We start from the raw sequence: 21,643 nt of genomic DNA, 5'->3' as shown, positions 1-21,643 counted from the left end.
ACCCCCAGCCATCATATGGTTAATGGAGTTGTGATCACACATGCTCAACGCTTCATTCATTCTGCATTTTTTCTCCCTTATTCTTGGCGGTGGAGGTTACAGTAGCCGGACCCCCAGCCATCATATGGTTAATGGAGTTGTGGTCACACATGCTCAGCTCTTCATTCATTCTGTATTTTTTCTCCCTTATTCTTGGCGGTGGAGGTTACAGTAGCCGGACCCCCAGCCATCATATGGTTAATGGAGTTGTGGTCACACATGCTCAGCTCTTCATTCATTCTGTATTTTTTCTCCCTTATTCTTGGCGGTGGAGGTTACAGTAGCCGGACCCCTGGCCATTATATGGTTAATGGAGTTGTGGTCACACATGCTCAGCTCTTCATTCATTCTGGATTTTTCCTCCCTTATTCTTGGCGGTGGAGGTTACAGTAGCTGGAACCCCAGCCATCATACAGTTGTCATCTGTACCATCGTTTTAGGGACAGCCCTTAAGTAGGAAAACTCCTTTAAGATAAGAATTCCGTTCCCAGTGACTTTTCCTCACCCCATACCCTTACTGATGACTGTGCACAACAATGGCGCAGTCTGACTCGGCGAGGGTGGCTGCAGATCAGACATGAAATGTTACCAGCGAGGCTCAGCTGCAGATGAAAGCACATTTTAAGTGTTTCTTAGGTTTTAGCCTTTCAAGCGGCTTCTCAATTGCTGCCTGTAAGCCCTCACTTCCGCACATCCTATCAAATTATAGGACTGCGAAGGTATGTCTAAGCCTATAATATTACCTTCAAGGTTTTTTTTTATTCCCAGTTTCATTCTGAAGCTCACACAAGAAAGAGACTGAAATGCGCGATTCCAGCGGATAAGAAGAACCGTCCCTTTGATATTTAATGGTCCATAAAATGTGATAAAGATTAGTCGATACAAATGACATTTGGCCGCCTCCGGCTCTTAACTCTTAGTGCCCGGGGGTCAGTGGCGGCAGAGACTCCCCTGTGTTCAGGCATCCACCACTCATGGGTTAAAGTGGCCCTGTCTTTCAAAGTACAGAAGTCCTAGGACTGGCTGCAGAGGCTGTAATTATGCGATTACTCACAGCCCAGTGGACTTTGGAAAAAGAGGTGACATATATGGCTTTAGGGAAATGAGCGTCTATCCCCCTGTGAAGTGCAGCCGTCAGGACACATCTGTTCATACCGGGCCAGTGTGGAGAGCCTGTGATCTGCAGACACAGCTGTCAGGGCACCGCGTGTCGGGGGAGGCAGGAATCCTAGCTGTGAGGTGGAAGGCCGCCTCATGGCAGCAGAGCTCCTTCTAGCTGATTTTTATTTATTTTTGTAAATTTATCCTTAATTGTATTGTACGATTTATTGGTATTATTGGGCTTTTTAATGCTGGGCCCCATTCTCTGCGCTCTATAGACAGAATACAGGCTGCTGTATTTCGCTGACAGGTCTGCAGTGAGAGCACCAGAAATGTACAATCCCATGAGCCTGTGTATAAATGGGATGTAGACATTACTTTCTTTTTTTTTTTTACCAACAGTTTGTATTAAAGGAAATTTGTCACCATGTTTTTGCTGTCCCATCTGAGAGCCGCATAAGAGACACTGATTCCAGCGATGTTTCACTTACTGGGCTACATGTTGTTGTTTTTTTTTTTTATAAAATCATTGTTTTATCTGCTTCAGATCTAGCAGGGCTTAGAATACTAAGCCCTGTTTAACCCCAGCCCACAGCACTGATATGTAGCTTTCTGTGTACACTGCATAGACAGAAAGCAGCCAATCAGTGGTGGGGGCGAGATTATGCAGAGATCATGAATTGAAGGTTTGCTAGACCTTTATGATAATCTCCTACTGATAAAACTGTGACTTTAAAAAAAAAAAAAGTATAGCAAGCAGCACAGTATTCAGGACTGTGGAGTCAGTAAGCCAAACCTCCGACTCCTCAATTTCCTGACTTCGACCCCACAGCACTGATCACTACTAAGCATGTGCATAAAGTGCAGCACAGGTTCATATCCTCTACGACTCCACAGCACTGGACACTACTGAGCATGTGCATAAAGTGCAGCACAGATTCATATCCTCTGACTCCGCAGCACTGGACACTACTGAGCATGTGCATAAAGTGCAGCACAGATTCATATCATCTACGACTCCACAGCATGGCCTCACTACTGAGCATGTGCATAAAGTGCAGCACAGATTCATCTCAACTACGATTCCACAGCACTGGACACTACTGAGCATGTGCATAAAGTGCAGCACAGATTCATCTCAACTACGATTCCACAGCACTGGTCACTACTGAGCATGTGCATAAAGTGCAGCACAGATTCATATCATCTACGACTCCACAGCGCTGATCACTACTGAGCATGTACATAAAGTGCAGCACAGATTCATCTCATCTATGACTCCACAGCAATGATCACTACTGAGCATGTACATAAAGTGCAGCACAGATTCATCTCAACTAAAAGCCGAGATCCTTAGATCAGGAAAAGAACAGACATTTATAGGACATTTCATAAACATTTACAGCACATCCTGCATTGTACTACTGTACCAAATGTATTATATTTTTTACGAGTTGGTTGGTCCATTTTATACTGACTTCACAACACTGACTTCACAACACCGACTCCACAGCTCTGACAGTAAGTGACACATCGCTGGAATCAGGCTCTCTGTCCCAACATTATGCTGCTGTCAGATTAGATAGAAAGAAACCTGATGACTAATTTCCTTTAAAGGAGGTTTTGCCTTTTTCTAATAAAGTTACTAATTACCAGTGTTCTTACCTGGTTGATGACTATCATGTCAGTGGGCCGGCAAATCATTAGCAACTGTGGCATTGTGTGAGCCATTGTTGTATGCCTACCCATTCATGTGATACGCTAGCCCACTCATGAGACATGCTATCCCTATGAATGACATGAACAAATTCCACTCAACTATTGCCTATACTTAAAAAGTTTTTTTTTTAAAGAAAATATATATATTCCTAAGCCTTACCAAGGTTACAAATAGTAAACTGAGCTGTAATCAGCCACCTCTGCTTCTCAGCTGTCCCTGGTCTTTGTTGGCAGACTGTGGTAATGAAATGTCCTGACCACAGCACATGACCGCTGCAGCCAATCACTGCACTTAGAGGTGACAAAGTACATCTTCCGTGTTTCCTCTGTTTTATACAGATCCCCATACATTTTAATGGCCGAGTCTCACGGACAGGACATGTGGATTAATGAAACCCTATGGATCAATGTCCTGTTTGTGAAAACATCATTCAGCACGTGGACGTGTATGACGGATGTGTGAATGTTGGCTTAAATATATTCAGTTTTTTAGCTTTGTGGGTAGAATGAAATTATATTTCTTTTTTTTAACTACTAAAGCTATATCTTTTTTTATATATATATAACTTTTTTTTATTTTACATTGACAAAAAGTCCACCCCAATTTGCTGAAAAATGTATGCCGTGTGTACTGCACGCGAAAATAACGCGGCCCCGACGTGTTGTATCATTGTACAGTTGTGAAAAACTATTTTGTCGCGTTCAGATCCATTCAGGTCCCATTGTGGCACAATTCCCGCTAAATTATGGCAGTTTCTGGGCAAGTACAGGAGACCTGCGACACAACTGAGAGCGCGGGGTTTTCTCCTGGACTTTAATTTTCTTTTTTTCCTATTTATTGTAGACCACAGACGGTTGTATCTTAGATCTAGGCGCACAGCGGACAGTGCACTGATCCGGTAGTAACTTATGGGCCAGTGCACACCAGTGATCCATGTGGACCAGACTAATCCATAGGAATAGCAGATGTTTGCTGTGCAGTTTGCGGATGTGACTGCCGCGTTTTTGGGTGAATGCTGCGGTGTCTGGCTAATGTCCGTACTCAGTATACAGGGTGACCACTCTGGTGCAGGGTGACGCGGCTCCTGTGGTTTTCCCACTAAATTAAACCCTCCCTTTTTCACGGGGTAATTAGAACAATGCTTTAATTATCAGGATAGCTTCGCAGAGGAGCCGTGGGCTGAATTGGTATTACCCTAAACCCTTTATTGCTGGTGCACCCTAAGCCCATTACAAGGCTATTGACTGCTGCGTCTCCCATGCACCAATTTCACACTTCTTTCCAAGATGAATATCCCCAAAAAGCAGCGTTTCTGGAGCCGGCCCTGGCCTGGTGTCAGGCTTCATAGTGCCATGTCCTTTCCTTTTGCTCCAATGATTTCTACTTGCCCTCCTGGCGTGTGACTCTTGTAGCAGCGCGGCGGCACATAGCGGCTTCATACTGGGCTGTCTTTTATTACCATGAGATGCTAATTACCGGCCTCGAGTGGAGCCATTAGTGTACCGCAGTCAAGACGTAAGTTCCCGTACACACTGCACCGTTCACCCCGCGCTCCCTAATTCTGCACCCAAGTGCTGACAACGTCAAAGGAAAGAGGTAGAGCAGGTTCTTGTAGGGCCGCGCAGCTCTCCAGAGGAAACGCAACACATGGACTGAATCCACAATGTCCGCCCCATCTCTATACTCTCAGTACCAGCTTTGTCAGACCCCATAAATGTGTAATGTCTGTGTTCCAGCTTACTACTCTCTGGGCATTTCATTGCCAAGTATCTTCCTCTTCAGGCTTCCTACAAACAGGTTTCTTTCTGGCTAGTAGTCCAAGCCTGGCATGTCAGAGTAAGGAGACAAGCCATGCATGCTCCTCTGGGAAATTAAATATGCAAATTGTCTCTTCAGACAGAGATGAAGAGGACTAACTCTAGCGCCACCTATTGGAAGCAGTGATGTTTTAGGGGGAAAAAAATTCTATATGTAACTGCCCAGTCCAGCATTGCGTCTATGCTCTAAGCCAGACTTGGGCAAAGGACTGAGACAGCCGGGGGTCTGGAAAACTGAGGTCCACAGTCCACACCGTGCCCGTCCGCTCGCTGTCTCCATCTGCGCTGACTCCGCCAATCAGCATGTGAAACAGCTGACGTGATGACGTAATTTCATCGCGACATATGTGTACTGTGGAGAGTCAGCACACCGGAGGCAAGGAGAGAAGCAGAGCGCCGGGGAACGGGACCGAGGTGAGTATGTGGTGTTCACTTTTTTTTTTCATGTGTATGGAATGTTTGGGTGGACATGGAGAGTCTATGGGGGTGTTGTGCTGCACAAGGGGAGGCTATGGGGGTGACATGGTACACATGGGGAGGCGGCTACGGGGGCATCATCCTTGCACAAGGGCAGGCTATGGAGGCCTTATGTGGCACATTGGGAGGCTGTGTGGGGCTTGTGCATTATATGGGGAGGCTGTGCGGGGCTCATGCTGTATATATGGTGAGCCTGTGTGGGGTTCATGCTGTATTTATGGAGAGGCTGTGCGGGGGCTCATGCTGTATATATGGGGAGGCTGTGTGGGGCTCATGCTGTATTTATGGGGAGGCTGTGTGGGGCTCATGCTGTATATATGGGGAGGCTGTGTGGGGCTCATGCTGTATATATGGGGAGGCTGTGTGGGGCTTATGCTGTATATATGGGGAGGCTGTGTGGGGCTCATGCTGTATATATGGGGAGGCTGTGTGGGGCTCATGCTGTATATATGGGGAGGCTGTGTGGGGCTCATGCTGTATATTGGGAGGCTGTGTGGGGCTCATGCTGTATATGGGGAGGCTGTGTGGGGCTCATGATGTATATATGGGGAGGCTGTGTGGGGCTCATGCTGTATATGGGGAGGCTGTGTGGGGCTCATGATGTATATGGGGAGGCTGTGTGGGGCTCATGCTGTATATGGGGAGGCTGTGTGGGGCTCATGCTGTATATATGGGGAGGCTGTGTGGGGCTCATGCTGTATATATGGGGAGGCTGTGTGGGGCTCATGCTGTATATATGGGGAGGCTGTGTGGGGCTCATGCTGTATATATGGGGAGGCTGTGTGGGGCTCATGCTGTATATATGGGGAGGCTTTGTGGGGCTCATGCTGTATATATGGGGAGGCTGTGTGGGGCTCATGCTGTATATATGGGGAGGCTGTGTGGGGCTCATGCTGTATATATGGGGAGGCTGTGTGGGGCTCATGCTGTATATATGGGGAGGCTGTGTGGGGCTCATGCTGTATATATGGGGAGGCTGTGTGGGGCTCATGCTGTATATATGGGGAGGCTGTGTGGGGCTCATGCTGTATATATGGGGAGGCTGTGTGGGGCTCATGCTGTATATATGGGGAGGCTGTGTGGGGCTCATGCTGTATATATGGGGAGGCTGTGTGGGGCTCATGCTGTATATATGGGGAGGCTGTGTGGGGCTCATGCTGTATATATGGGGAGGCTGTGTGGGGCTCATGCAGTGTATAGGTAGGCTGTGTGGGGCTCATGCAGTGTATAGGGAGGCTGTGTGGGACTCATGCTGTATATGTGGGGAGGCTGTGTGGGGTTCATGCTGTATATACAGCTCTGGCAAAAATGAAGAGACCACCACATCAAAACCCTGTCATGGGCAGCCCTATCTCCAGACCTGAACCCCATTGAAAAGCTCTGGAATGTAATCAAGAGGATGACGGATAGTCACAAGCCATCAAACAAAGAAGAACTGCTTACATTTTTGCCCCAGGAGCAGTGTGAAAGACTGGTGGAAAGCAGGCCAAGACGCATGAGAAGCCTGATCTTTTAAATTCCTATTTTGAATCTGTTTTCTCTCAGAAAAGAAATGTAACATCAACTGATCTTCACTGTCCTATTAAAGGAATAGAAAACCCCAGGATATCTATAAATAGAAAGATAGTGAGGAAACACTTATCTTACATAAATAAATTCAAGTCTCCAGGTCTAGATGAATTACACCCCAGAGTACTGAAGGAGATAGCAGAAGAAATTTTTGAACCACTCTCCATAATCTTTGAAAATTCTTGGAGAACAGGAGAAGTCCCAGAAGATTGGAGAAGAGCAAATGTTGTTCCTGTCTTCAAAAAGGGGAAGAAGGTGGACCCAGGGAACTATAGGCCAGTGAGTCTAACGTCTATACCAGGAAAGATCTTTGAACAAATTATTAAAAAACATGTATGTAAGTACCTGGATAAGAATGAAGTGATTAACCAGAGTCCGCATGGGTTTGTAACTAATAAGTCATGTCAGACTAATTTAATTTCCTTCTATGACAGAATTACTGACTGGGTGGATTAGAGAAATGCTGTAGATATAGTACAGGTCCTTCTCAAAAAATTAGCATATAGTGTTAAATTTCATTATTTACCATAATGTAATGATTACAATTAAACTTTCATATATTATAGATTCATTATCCACCAACTGAAATTTGTCAGGTCTTTTATTGTTTTAATACTGATGATTTTGGCATACAACTCCTGATAACCCAAAAAACCTGTCTCAATAAATTAGCATATTTCACCCATCCAATCAAATAAAAGTGTTTTTTAATAACAAACAAAAAAAACAACAAATAATAATGTTCAGTTATGCACTCAATACTTGGTCGGGAATCCTTTGGCAGAAATGACTGCTTCAATGCGGCGTGGCATGGAGGCAATCAGCCTGTGACACTGCTGAGATGTTATGGAGGCCCAGGATGCTTCAATAGCGGCCTTAAGCTCATCCAGAGTGTTGGGTCTTGCGTCTCTCAACTTTCTCTTCACAATATCCCACAGATTCTCTATGGGGTTCAGGTCAGGAGAGTTGGCAGGCCAATTGAGCACAGTAATACCATGGTCAGTAAACCATTTACCAGTGGTTTTGGCACTGTGAGCAGGTGCCAGGTCGTGCTGAAAAATGAAATCTTCATCTCCATAAAGCATTTCAGCCGATGGAAGCATGAAGTGCTCCAAAATCTCCTGATAGCTAGCTGCATTGACCCTGCCCTTGATGAAACACAGTGGACCAACACCAGCAGCTGACATGGCACCCCACACCATCACTGACTGTGGGTACTTGACACTGGACTTCAGGCATTTTGGCATTTCCTTCTCCCCAGTCTTCCTCCAGACTCTGGCACCTTGATTTCCGAATGACATGCAAAATTTGCTTTCATCAGAAAAAAGTACTTGGGACCACTTAGCAACAGTCCAGTGCTGCTTCTCTGTAGCTCAAAAGTGGCTTAACCTGGGGAATGCGGCACCTGTAGCCCATTTCCTGCACACGCCTGTGCACGGTGGCTCTGGATGTTTCCACACCAGACTCAGTCCACTGCTTCCTCAGGTTCCCCAAGGTCTGGAATCGGTCCTTCTCCACAATCTTCCTCAGGGTCCGGTCTCCTCTTCTCGTTGTACAGCGTTTTCTGCCACATTGTTTCCTTCCAACAGACTTACCATTGAGGTGCCTTGATACAGCACTCTGGGAACAGCCTATTTGTTGAGAAATTTCTTTCTGGGTCTTACCCTCTTGCTTGAGGGTGTCAATGATGGCCTTCTTGACATCTGTCAGGTCGCTAGTCTTAAGGTACCGTCACACATAGCGACGCTGCAGCGATACCGACAACGATCCGGATCGCTGCAGCGTCGCTGTTTGGTCGCTGGAGAGCTGTCACACAGACAGCTCTCCAGCGACCAACGATCCCGAGGTCCCCGGTAACCAGGGTAAACATCGGGTAACTAAGCGCAGGGCCGCGCTTAGTAACCCGATGTTTACCCTGGTTACCATCCTAAAAAGTAAAAAAACAAACGCTACATACTTACCTTCTGCTGTCTGTCCTCGGCGCTCTGCTTCTCTGGTCTGGCTGTGAGCGCCGGGCAGCCAGAAAGCAGAGCGGTGACGTCACCACTCTGCTTTCCGGCTGACCGACGCTCACAGCCAGAGCAGGAGGAGAGCAGAGCGCAGCGCTGGAGGACAGACGGCTGTAGGTAAGTATGTAGTGTTTGTTTTTTTACTTTTAGGATGGTAACCAGGGTAAACATCGGGTTACTAAGCGCGGCCCTGCGCTTAGTTACCCGATGTTTACCCTGGTTACCAGCAAAGACATCGCTGAATCGGTGTCACACACGCCGATTCAGCGATGTCTACGGGGAGTCCAGCGACGAAATAAAGTTCTGGACTTTCTTCCCCGACCAGCGATCTCCCAGCAGGGGCCTGATCGCTGCTGCCTGTCACACTGGACGATATCGCTAGCGAGGACGCTGCAACGTCACGGATCGCTAGCGATATCGTCTAGTGTGACAGTACCTTTACCCATGATGGGGGTTTTGAGTAATGAACCAGGCAGGGAGTTTATAAAAGCCTCAGGTATCTTTTGCATGTGTTTAGAGTTAATTAGTTGATTCAGAAGATTAGGGTAATAGGTCGTTTAGAGAACCTTTTCTTGATATGCTAATTTATTGAGACAGGTTTTTTGGGTTATCAGGAGTTGTATGCCAAAATCATCAGTATTAAAACAATAAAAGACCTGACAAATTTCAGTTGGTGGATAATGAATCTATAATATATGAAAGTTTAATTGTAATCATTACATTATGGTAAATAATGAAATTTAACACTATATGCTAATTTTTTGAGAAGGACCTGTATATCTTGACTTCAGCAAAGCATTTGACAAAGTATCTCACACCATCCTTATTGAAAAAATGACTAAGTATGGAATTGACAAGGCAACTGTTAGGTGGATTCATAATCGGCTTAGTGATCGGACCCAAAGAGTGGTCGTAAATGGCTGCACATCCAGTTGGAAGAATGTGAGGTACCACAGGGTTCAGTCCTGAGCCCTGTATTGTTCAACATCTTTATCAATGATTTAGACAAAGGAATTGAAGGTAATCTGATTAAATTTGCTGGAGGGATAGCTAATACTAGAGAAGAGAGAGGATTCAAAAGGATGTAAATAAACTGGAGCAGTGGGCAGTGTTCAGAGAAGAGCGCAGAGGCGTAGCTAGAGCTTTTGCCGCCCGGGGCTGATCCCGAGTTTGGCGCCCCCCCCCCCCCCCCCCATCTCAATACACACAAAGGTTACCAAAAATGGTTTTCCTGTTTTGTAGAACTTAAACTGGGCCTAATGGTGTCACCCCCACATGCCACACCTGTGACTTAATACCACCACACCATGACCAGGCCACATAGTGACCGAATAATACTACATACAAGGGACAAATACCACCGCACCATTTCCAGACCACATATTACCACCACATAGTGACTGAATACTACAATACTGATCAGTAATAAAAAAAAAACCACAATACTATCACCATAAGTGCCAGTATTCACAGGAGATCTGTACTTAGTATGCAGTGTCTGTGTAGAGGTAATACAGAGATCACTGGTGACATTATACACAGGACCTCTATATAGTATACAGTGTATAGTGTCAGTGTATAGGTAACACTGACTCACCAGTGACGTCTCTAGGTGAAGTCCTTCATCTTTCATCCAGCACAGACCGCCATCATTCCTTCCAACCAGGACTCGTTTCTGCAGGAAATAACACAGTTATCTCGAGCTCCGCTTGCAGAACACATTACTTAATTTTTCACAACTTCTACATTACACCACATGAAGAAAAAAAGGTGATAGTGTCACTCTGCACAGTAACAGGACCGCCCCCCCATTTAAAACAGTATACTCAAAAAATAAAATAAATACATCGCTGCAGTAACAATATCCCTTAATTATCCCCTATGGTAATAATATTCCCCACCCTGGCCCCGTTTATCTCATTCCTGGCTCCTGCCATATGTTGTCGTATCCTGCCCTCATGAGTATCCATTCTACCCCATATGATCTCCCCATCCTGCCCCACCAGCCTCCATCGTATCTGTCCTGCCCCATGATCCAATCCTGCCCCATGTCTCCAATCATGCCCCGTATCTACATTCTGCCCATGCCTCAAGTCCTGCCCCCAGTGTGTCCAGCATATTACCCCCATGTTGTCCAGCAATCTGCCCCAGTGTGTCCAGCATATTACCCCCATGTTGTCCAGCAATCTGCCCCAGTGTGTTCAGCATATTACCCCCAGTGTGTCCAGCAATCTGCCCCAGTATGTCCAGCATATTACCCCCAGTGTGTCCAGCAATCTGCCCTCAGTGTGTCCAGCAATCTGCCCCAGTGTCCAGCCTTTCCCCAGTGTGTCCAGCAGTCTGCCCCAGTGTGTCCAGCATATTACCCCCAGTGTCCAGCATTGCCCCAGTGTGTCCAGTATATTACCCCCAGTGTGTCCAGCAATCTGCCCCAGTGTCCAGCATTGCCCCAGTGTGTCCAGAAGTCTGCCCCAGGGTCTCCAGCATTGCCTCAATGTGTCCAGAAATCTGCCCCAGGGTCTCCAGTATTGCCCCAGTGTGTCCAGCAATCTGCCCCAGGGTCTCCAGTATTGCCCCAGTGTGTCCAGCAATCTGCCCCATGGTCTCCTGTATTGCCCCAGTGTGTCCAGCATTCTGCCCCATGGTCTCCAGTATTGCCCCGGTGTGTCCAGCAATCTGCCCCATGGTCTCCAGTATTGCCCCAGTATGTCCAGAAGTCTGCCCCAGGGTCTCCAGCATTGCCTCAATGTGTCCTGAAATCTGCCCCATGGTCTCCAGTATTCAGTGTGTCCAGCATTCTGCCCCATAGTCTCCTGTACTGCCCCAGTGTGTCCAGCACTCTGCCCCATGGTCTCCAGTATTGCCCCAGTGTGTCCAGCAATCTGCCCCATGGTCTCCTGTATTGCCCCAGCGTGTCCAGCAATCTGCCCCATGGTCTCCTGTATTGCCCCAGTGTGTCCAGCAATCTGCCCCATGGTCTCCTGTATTGCCCCAGTGTGTCCAGCAATCTGCCCCATAGTCTCCTGTATTGCCCCAGTGTGTCCAGCAATCTGCCCCATGGTCTCCTGTATTGCCCCAGTGTGTCCAGCATTCTGCCCCATGGTCTCCAGTACTGCCCCAGTGTGTCCAGCAATCTGCCCCATGGTCTCCAGCATTGCCCCAGCCCCAGACAGTCAGACATAAAGAAAAAAAAAAAAAAAAGTAAAATCCTCACCTCTCCCGTTCCCAGCGCAGGTCCGGTGCAGTCAGCGTCTCTCCGGCTCTGCGACGCTCAGGACAGAGAGGCAGAGCGGCGCGCACAGTAGTGACGTCATCGCGCCCTCTGCTCTGAGACGTCGCAGAGTCAGAGGACGCTGAAGCCGCAGGAACCAGGAGAGGTGAGTATTAGAGCGGGGGGCGGGGGCGGGACCCGGGGGTGGGGGGAGCTGGCCCTGGTCGTGGCGGCGGACGGCGCCGCCCGAAGATTTAAAGGGGCGTCTTTTTTTTTTTTTATCTTCTTCTCCTGCAGCGCCGGCCGCCCCCAGCATTGTGCCGCCCGGGGCGGACCGCCTCCCCCGCACCCCCCTTCCTACGCCACTGGAAGAGCGACCAGAATGGTCTGCAAACCATGTCCTATCTGGAACAGTTACAGGATTTGGGAATGTTTAGCTTGCAAAAAAGAAGACTGAGAGGAGACTTAATATCTGTCTACAAATATCTCAAGGGCTGTCACATTGTAGAAGGATCATCTTTATTCTTATTTGCACAAGGAAAGAATAGAAGGAATGGGAGGAGACACAGATTAGATATTAGAAAAAACTTTTTGACAGTTAGGGTGATCAATGAGTGGAACAGGCTGCCACGAGAGGTGGTGAGTTCTCCTTCAATGGAAGTCTTCAAACAGAGGCTGGACAGACCTCTGTCTGGGATGGTTTAGTGAATCCTGCTTTGAGCAGGGGGTTGGACCAGATGACCCAGGAGGTCCCTTCCAACTCTAACATTTTATGATTCTATGAAAGCTGTGATTAAAGAACATGGTTATTCCACAAAATATTGATTTCTGAACTTTTCCTGAGTTAACATATTAGTGTTGTTTCTAAATGATTATGAACTTGTTTTTTTGCATTATTTGAGGTCTGAAAGCACTTGCTGTTTTTATTTTGAGCATTTCTCCTTTTCAGAAATAAAATACAAAATGTATTGCTTGGAAATTCGGAGACGTAGGCAGAAGGTTATAGACTAAAAGAACAATTTACATTTTACTCAAAAATATACCTATAAAGAAAAAAATCAGACAAACTAAACATTTTGCAGTGATTTCTTAATTTTTGCCAGAGCGGTGTATATATCTATAATATAACGCTGGGAGCGTCACTCTGTCCGAAGCCTTTATAGACTGCGCAAGCACCGGCGCAGTCTGGACAGCACAGAGTGACGCTCCCAGGAGATTGCGGTATGCGTAAACACTGAACGCACACCGCGATCTCCAGCGGAGCAGCAGGGACGCGCCAGGAGGGTAAGTACAGTGGGGCAAAAAAGTATTTAGTCAGTCAGCAATAGTGCAAGTTCCACCACTTAAAAAGATGAGAGGCGTCTGTAATTTACATCATAGGTAGACCTCAACTATGGGAGACAAACTGAGAAAAAAAAATCCAGAAAATCACATTGTCTGTTTTTTTAACATTTTATTTGCATATTATGGTGGAAAATAAGTATTTGGTCAGAAACAAAATTTCATCTCAATACTTTGTAATATATCCTTTGTTGGCAATGACAGAGGTCAAACGTTTTCTGTAAGTCTTCACAAGGTTGCCACACACTGTTGTTGGTATGTTGGCCCATTCCTCCATGCAGATCTCCTCTAGAGCAGTGATGTTTTTGGCTTTTCACTTGGCAACACGGACTTTCAACTCCCTCCAAAGGTTTTCTATAAGGTTGAGATCTGGAGACTGGCTAGGCCACTCCAGGACCTTGAAATGCTTCTTACGAAGCCATTCCTTCGTTGCCCTGGCAGTGTGCTTTGGATCATTGTCATGTTGAAAGACCCAGCCACGTTTCATCTTCAATGCCCTTGCTGATGGAAGGAGGTTTGCACTCAAAATCTCACGATACATGGCCCCATTCATTCTTTCATGTACCCGGATCAGTCGTCCTGGCCCCTTTGCAGAGAAACAGCCCCAAAGCATGATGTTTCAACCACCATGCTTTACAGTAGGTATGGTGTTTGATGGATGCAACTCAGTATTCTTTTTCCTCCAAACACGACAAGTTGTGTTTCTACCAAACAGTTCCAGTTTGGTTTCATCAGACCATAGGACATTCTCCCAAAACTCCTCTGGATCATCCAAATGCTCTCTAGCAATCTTCAGACGGGCCCGGACATGTGCTGGCTTAAGCAGTGGGACACGTCTGGCACTGCAAGATCTGAGTCCATGGTCGCGTAGTGTGTTACTTATGGTAGGCCTCGTTACATTGGTCCCAGCTCTCTGCAGTTCATTCACTAGGTCCCCCCGCGTGGTTCTGGGATTTTTGCTCACCGTTCTTGTGATCATTCTGACCCCACAGGGTGGGATTTTGCGTGCAGCCCCAGATCGAGGGAGATTATCAGTGGTCTTGTATGTCTTCCATTTTCTAATTATTGCTCCCACTGGTGATTTCTTCACTCCAAGCTGGTTGGCTATTGCAGATTCAGTCTTCCCAGCCTGGTGCAGGGCTACAATTTTGTTTCTGGTGTCCTTTGACAGCTCTTTGGTCTTCACCATAGTGGAGTTTGGAGTCAGACTGTTTGAGGGTGTGCACAGGTGTCTTTTTAAACTGATAACAAGTTTAAACAGGTGCCATTACTACAGGTAATGAGTGGAGGAAAGAGGAGACTCTTAAAGAAGAAGTTACAGGTCTGTGAGAGCCAGAAATCTGGATTGTTTGTTTCTGACCAAATACTTATTTTCCACCATAATATGCAAATAAAATGTTAAAAAAAACAGACAATGGGATTTTCTGGATTTTTTTTTCTCAGTTTGTCTCCCATAGTTGAGGTCTACCTATGATGTAAATTACAGACGCCTCTCATCTTTTTAAGTGGTGGAACTTGCACTATTGCTGACTGACTAAATACTTTTTTGCCCCACTGTATGCTATATTCACCTGTCTGTCCCATTCCAGCGCTGCGTGCGGCTCCATGTTCCGTGTCCTCTGTTTGTGACGTTCACAGTTCAGAGGGCACGATGACGCGCTTAATGCGCGCCGCCCTCTGACTGAACAGTCACAGCCAGAGGAGCCAGAACACGGATCGGCACGCAGCGCTGGAACGGGACAGACAGGTGAATATAGCAAGTGTCGGGGGGCCTGAGCTAGCGGCGATACCGGCACCTGACCCTCACAGCGCGCCGGTGTCCCCGCCTGCTCAGGCCCCCCAGCACTCGGCGCCCAGCGACGATAGGTGAGTATGGTATTTTTTTTTTTATATATTGTAGCAGCATACGGGGCATACACTATGGAGCATCTTATGGGGCCATCAACCATAATGGAGCAGTGTACGGGGGCATATAATACTATGGAGCATGTTATGGGGGCCATAAACCTTTATGAAACAGCGTACGGGGCATATACTATGGAGCATCTTATGGGGGCCATAAACCATAATGGAGCAGAGTACGAGGGCATATACTATGGAGCATCTTATGGGGGCCATACACCATAATGGAGCAGTATACGGGGCATATATTATGGAGCATCTTATGGGACCATCAACCATAATGGAGCAGTGTTCGGTGCATATACTATGGAGCATCTTATGGGGGCCATAAACCTTTATGGAGCAGTGTACGGGGCATATAATATGGAGCATCTTATGGGGGGCATATAATATGGAGCATCTTATGGCGGCCATAAACCTTTATGGAGCAGTGTACGGGGCATATAATATGGAGCATCTTATGGGGGCCATAAACCTTTATGGAGCAGTGTACAGGGTATATGGATGGGAGCAGCAAATTACAGAACGGTGGCGCAGGATGGGAGCAGCACATGACAGAACGGGGGCGCAGGATGGGAGCAGCACATGACAGAACGGGGCGCAGGATGGGAGCAGCACATGACAGAACGGGGGCGCAGGATGGGAGTAGCACATGACAGAATAAGGCAGCACATGACAGAACGGGGGTGCAGGATGGCAGCAGCACATGACAGAACGGGGCGCAGGATGGGAGCAGCGCAGGATGGAGCAGCACATGACAGGATGGGGACGCAGGATGGAGCAGCACATGACAGGATGGGGACGCAGGATGGAGCAGCACATGACAGGATGGGGACGCAGGATGGAGCAGCACATGACAGGATGGGGACGCAGGATGGAGCAGCACATGACAGGATGGGGACGCAGGATGGAGCAGCACATGACAGGATGGGGACGCATGATGGGTGCAGCACATGACAGGATGGGGACGCAGGATGGGTGCCGCACATGACAGGATGGGGACGCAGGATGGGGACGCAGGATGGAGCAGCACATGACAGGATGGGGACGCAGGATGGAGCAGCACATGACAGGATGGGGACGCAGGATGGAGCAGCACATGACAGGATGGAGACCATATACCAATATAAATGCTCACCACCCGGGCGTAGAACGGGTTCAATAGCTAGTATATATATATATATATATATATATATATATATATATATATATATATATATATATATATATATATATATATATATATATATATATATATATATATATATATATATATATATATATATATATACACACATACAGTTGTGGCCAAAAGTGTTGACACCCCTTCAATTCTGTCAGATAATACTTATTTTCTTCCTGAAAATGATTGCAAACACAAATTCTTTGGTATTATCTTCATTTAATTTGTCTTAAATGAAAAAACACAAAAAGAATTGTCCTAAAGCCAAATTGGATATAATTCCACACCAAACGTAAAAAAGGGGGTGGACAAAAGTATTGGCACTGTTCGAAAAATCATATGATGCTTCTCTAATTTGTGTAATTAACAGCACCTGTAACTTACCTGTGGCACCTAACAGGTGTTGTCAATAACTAAATCACACTTGCAGCCAGTTGACATGGATTAAAGTTGACTCAACCTCTGTCCTGTGTCCTTGTGTGTACCACATTGAGCATGGAGAAAAGAAAGAAGACCAAAGAACTGTCTGAGGACTTGAGAAACCAAATTGTGAGGAAGCATGAGCAATCTCAATGCTACAAGTCCATCTCCAAAGACCTGAATGTTCCTGTGTCTACCGTGCGCAGTGTCATCAAGAAGTTTAAAGCCCATGGCACTGTGGCTAACCTCCCTAGATGTGGACGGAAAAGAAAAATTGACAAGAGATTTCAACGCAAGATTGTGCAGATGTTGGATAAAGAACCTCGACTAACATCCAAACAAGTTCAAGCTGCCCTGCAGTCTGAGGGTACAACAGTGTCAACCCGTACTATCCGTCGGCGTCTGAATGAAAAGGGACTGTATGGTAGGAGACCAAGGAAGACCCCACATCTTACCCCGAGACATAAAAAAGCCAGGCTGGAGTTGGCCAAAACATACCTGAAAAAGCCTAAAACGTTTTGGAAGAATGTTCTCTGGTCAGATGAGACAAAAGTAGAGCTTTTGGGGCAAAGGCATCAACATAGAGTTTACAGGAGAAAAAAAGAGGCTTTCAAAGAAAAGAACACGGTCCCCACAGTCAAACATGGCGAAGGTTCCCTGATGTTTTGGGGTTGCTTTGCTGCCTCTGGCACTGGACTGCTTGACCGTGTGCATGGCATTATGAAGTCTGAAGACTACCAACAAATCTTGCAGCATAATGTAGGGCCCAGTGTGAGAAAGCTGGGTCTCCCTCAGAGTTCATGGGTCTTCCAGCAGGACAATGACCCAAAACACACTTCAAAAAGCACTAGAAAATGGTTTGAGAGAAAGCACTGGAGACTTCTAAGGTGGCCAGCAATGAGTCCAGACCTGAATCCCATAGAACACCTGTGGAGAGATCTAAAAATGGAAGTTTGGAGAATATCAGGGACCTGGAGCAGTTTGCCAAAGAAAAATTCCGGCAGAGCATTGTAAGAAACTCATTGATGGTTACCGGAAGCGGTTGGTCGCAGTTATTTTGGCTAAAGGTTGTGCAACCAAGTATTAGGCTGGGGGTGCCAATACTTTTGTCTGGCCCATTTTTGGAGTTTTGTGTGAAATTATCAATGTTTTGCTTTTTGCTTCATTCTCTTTTGTGTTTTTTCATTTAAGACAAATTAATTGAAGATAATAATACCAAAGAATTTGTGATTGCAATCATTTTCAGGGAGAAACTGAGTATTATCTGGCAGAATTGCAGGGGTGTCAATACTTTTGGCCACTAATGTATGTATGTATATATATATATGTGTATATACAGTGGGGCAAAAAAGTATTTAGTCAGTCAGCAATAGTGCAAGTTCCACCACTTAAAAAGATGAGAGGCGTCTGTAATTTACATCATAGGTAGACCTCAACTATGGGAGACAAACTGAGAAAAAAAAATCCAGAAAATCACATTGTCTGTTTTTTTATCATTTTTTTTGCATATTATGGTGGAAAATAAGTATTTGGTCAGAAACAAACAATCAAGATTTCTGGCTCTCACAGACCTGTAACTTCTTCTTTAAGAGTCTCCTCTTTCCTCCACTCATTACCTGTAGTAATGGCACCTGTTTAAACTTGTTATCAGTATAAAAAGACACCTGTGCACACCCTCAAACAGTCTGACTCCAAACTCCACTATGGTGAAGACCAAAGAGCTGTCAAAGGACACCAGAAACAAAATTGTAGCCCTGCACCAGGCTGGGAAGACTGAATCTGCAATAGCCAACCAGCTTGGAGTGAAGAAATCAATAGTGGGAGCAATAATTAGAAAATGGAAGACATACAAGACCACTGATAATCTCCCTCGATCTGGGGCTCCACGCAAAATCCCACCCCGTGGGGTCAGAATGGTCACAAGAACGGTGATCAAAAATCCCAGAACCACGCGGGGGGACCCAGTGAATGAACTGCAGAGAGCTGGGACCAATGTAACAAGGCCTACCATAAGTAACACACTATGCCACCATGGACTCAGATCCTGCAGTGCCAGACGTGTCCCACTGCTTAAGCCAGTACATGTCCGGGCCCATCTGAAGTTTGCTAGAGAGCATTTGGATGATCCAGAGGAGTTTTGGGAGAATGTCCTATGGTCTGATGAAACCAAACTGGAACTGTTTGGTAGAAACACAACTTGTAGTGTTTGGAGGAAAAAGAATACTGAGTTGCATCCATCAAACACCATACCTACTGTAAAGCATGGTGGTGGAAACATCATGCTTTGGGGCTGTTTCTCTGCAAAGGGGCCAGGACGACTGATCCGGGTACATGAAAAAATGAATGGGGCCATGTATCGTGAGATTTTGAGTGCAAACCTCCTTCCATCAGCAAGGGCATTGAAGATGAAACGTGGCTGGGTCTTTCAACATGACAATGATCCAAAGCACACCGCCAGGGCAACGAAAGAGTGGCTTCGTAAGAAGCATTTCAAGGTCCTGGAGTGGCCTAGCCAGTCTCCAGATCTCAACCCTATAGAAAACCTTTGGAGGGAGTTGAAAGTCCGTTTTGCTAAGCGAAAAGCCAAAAACATCACTGCTCTAGAGGAGATCTGCATGGAGGAATGGGCCAACATACCAACAACAGTGTGTGGCAACCTTGTGAAGACTTACAGAAAACGTTTGACCTCTGTCATTGCCAACAAAGGATATATTACAAAGTATTGAGATGAAATTTTGTTTCTGACCAAATACTTATTTTCCACCATAATATGCAAATAAAATGTTAAAAAAACAGACAATGTGATTTTCTGGATTTTTTTTTCTCAGTTTGTCTCCCATAGTTGAGGTCTACCTATGATGTAAATTACAGACGCCTCTCATCTTTTTAAGTAGTGGAACTTGCACTATTGCTGACTGACTAAATACTTTTTTGCCCCACTGTATATATGTATGTATGTATGTGTATATATGTACATATATACGTATATATAATATACTTTTTGTTTCTCCAGTGGACCTGGGGGAAGACACATGTGGTGTCGAAACATGTCATCCATAAGGGATTGAATGTATGCAATATTGTTACTGAAGAAATCTGGAACTTTTTAATGGATAAATAAAAGGTATATTTTACTCTACCATTGGACTGACCACTGGAGAAACAAAAAGTTTTATGTACATGTGGGGATTTGTCCCAATCCGTTTTCCGTGCAAAATGTAACCACAGATTGGATGTATTCCTGTTTCTTCAAAGCAGTGAGCTGGCTTTGCCAAAAACTCTTTTTTTTTATAAATGTACCGTATATACTCGAGTATAAGCCGAGATTTTCAGCCCATTTTTGGGGGCTGAAAGTCCCCCTCTCGGCTTATACTCGAGTCATACCCAGGGGTCGGCAGGGGAGGGAGAGCGGAGGATGTCTAATTATACTCACCTACTCTTGGCGCGGTCCCTGCTTCTTCCAGCGCTGCATCTTCTTAATGTACTGAGCGGTCACATGGTACCGCTCATTAGAGGTGGAGCCGCATATTCATTACTGTAATGATCGGTAACTGTGACTGCTCAGTACAGGAAGAAGCTGCAGTGCTGGAAGAAGCAGGGACCGCGCCAGGAGTAGGTGAGTACGGGGAGGGGAGCGCTGCGCTGCGTGATATTCACCGCTCCTCGTTCCGGTGCGGCTCCGTCTTCAGCGTCCTCTGGCTGTGACGCTCAGGTCAGAGGGCGCGGTGACGTGGTCAGTGCGCGCACTCTGCGTGAACGTCAGTGCTGAGGACGCAGCCGCACCCGAACGAGGAGCAGGTAAAAGTGCCAGGGGTCCTGAGCGCCGGAGAGGTGAGTATGTGATTTTTTTTTTTTTTTATCGCAGCAAACGCATATGAGGCAAGTGTCTGTATGGAGCATCTTATGGGGCCATAACGCTTGGGCAGCACTAAGGGGAAAGTGACTGTATGGAGCATCTTATGGGGCCATAACACTCGTGCAGCACTATATGGGGCAAGTGACTGTATGGATGATCTTATGGGGACATAACGCTTGTGCAGCATTATATGGGGCAATTATCTGTATGGAGCATTTTATGGGGCCATAACGTTTGTGCAGCACTATAAAAGGCAAATATCTCTATGGAGCATCTTATGGGGCCCTTATTACCCTTTATACAGCATTATATGGGGCATATTTTAATATGGAGCATCTAATGGGGCCCATCATAAACTGTATGGAGCATTATATGGGGCTCCAATATGGATATTCAAAAACACTTAACCTACTGATGTCTCAATTAATTTTACTTTTATTGGTATCTATTTTTACTTTTGAAATTTACCAGTAGTTGCTGCATTTCCACCCTAGGCTTATACTCGAGTCATAAAGTTTTCCCAGTTTTTTGTGGCAAAATTAGGGGGGTCGGATTATACCCGAGTATATACGGGTATATATATGTATAGAGAGAGAGAGGCTATGTGGAGCTCATGTAGTATATTTAGGGCAGCACGGTGGCTCAGTGGTTAGCACTCCGGCCTTGTAGCGCTGGAGTACTGGGTTCAAATCCCACAAAGGACAACATCTGTAAGAAGTTTGTATGTTCTTCCCGTGTTTGCGTGGGTTTCCTATGGGTTCTCCGGTTTCCTCTCACATTCCAAAGACATACTGATAGGGAATTTAGATTGTGAGCCCCATCGGGGACAGTGATGATAATGTGTGCAACCTGTAAAGCGCTGCGGAATATGTTAGCGCTATAAAAAAATAATGGTAGTTAAAAAGATATGAGGAGGCTGTGTGGGGCTCATGCTGTATACATGGAGACTGTGTGGGGGCTCTTACAGTATATAAGGGGGCTCATATGGTATACACAAA

The 21,643-nt window shown here is 46.1% G+C and overlaps 1 protein-coding gene across 1 annotated transcript in view; it reads left to right on the top strand.

Annotated features, from left to right (window-relative positions):
- FARSB (phenylalanyl-tRNA synthetase subunit beta) overlaps positions 1-21,643 on the top strand; it is an 86,285-nt gene that overhangs the window by 63,433 nt on the left and 1,209 nt on the right. The gene's annotated exons all lie outside the window — the stretch shown is intronic.

The sequence above is a fragment of the Ranitomeya imitator genome, chromosome 5 (genome assembly GCF_032444005.1).
Source record: "Ranitomeya imitator isolate aRanImi1 chromosome 5, aRanImi1.pri, whole genome shotgun sequence".
Lineage (NCBI taxonomy): Eukaryota > Metazoa > Chordata > Amphibia > Anura > Dendrobatidae > Ranitomeya > Ranitomeya imitator.
The sequence above is the reverse complement of the archived record's forward strand: the minus strand, read 5'-3'. Positions and strand labels throughout refer to the sequence as shown.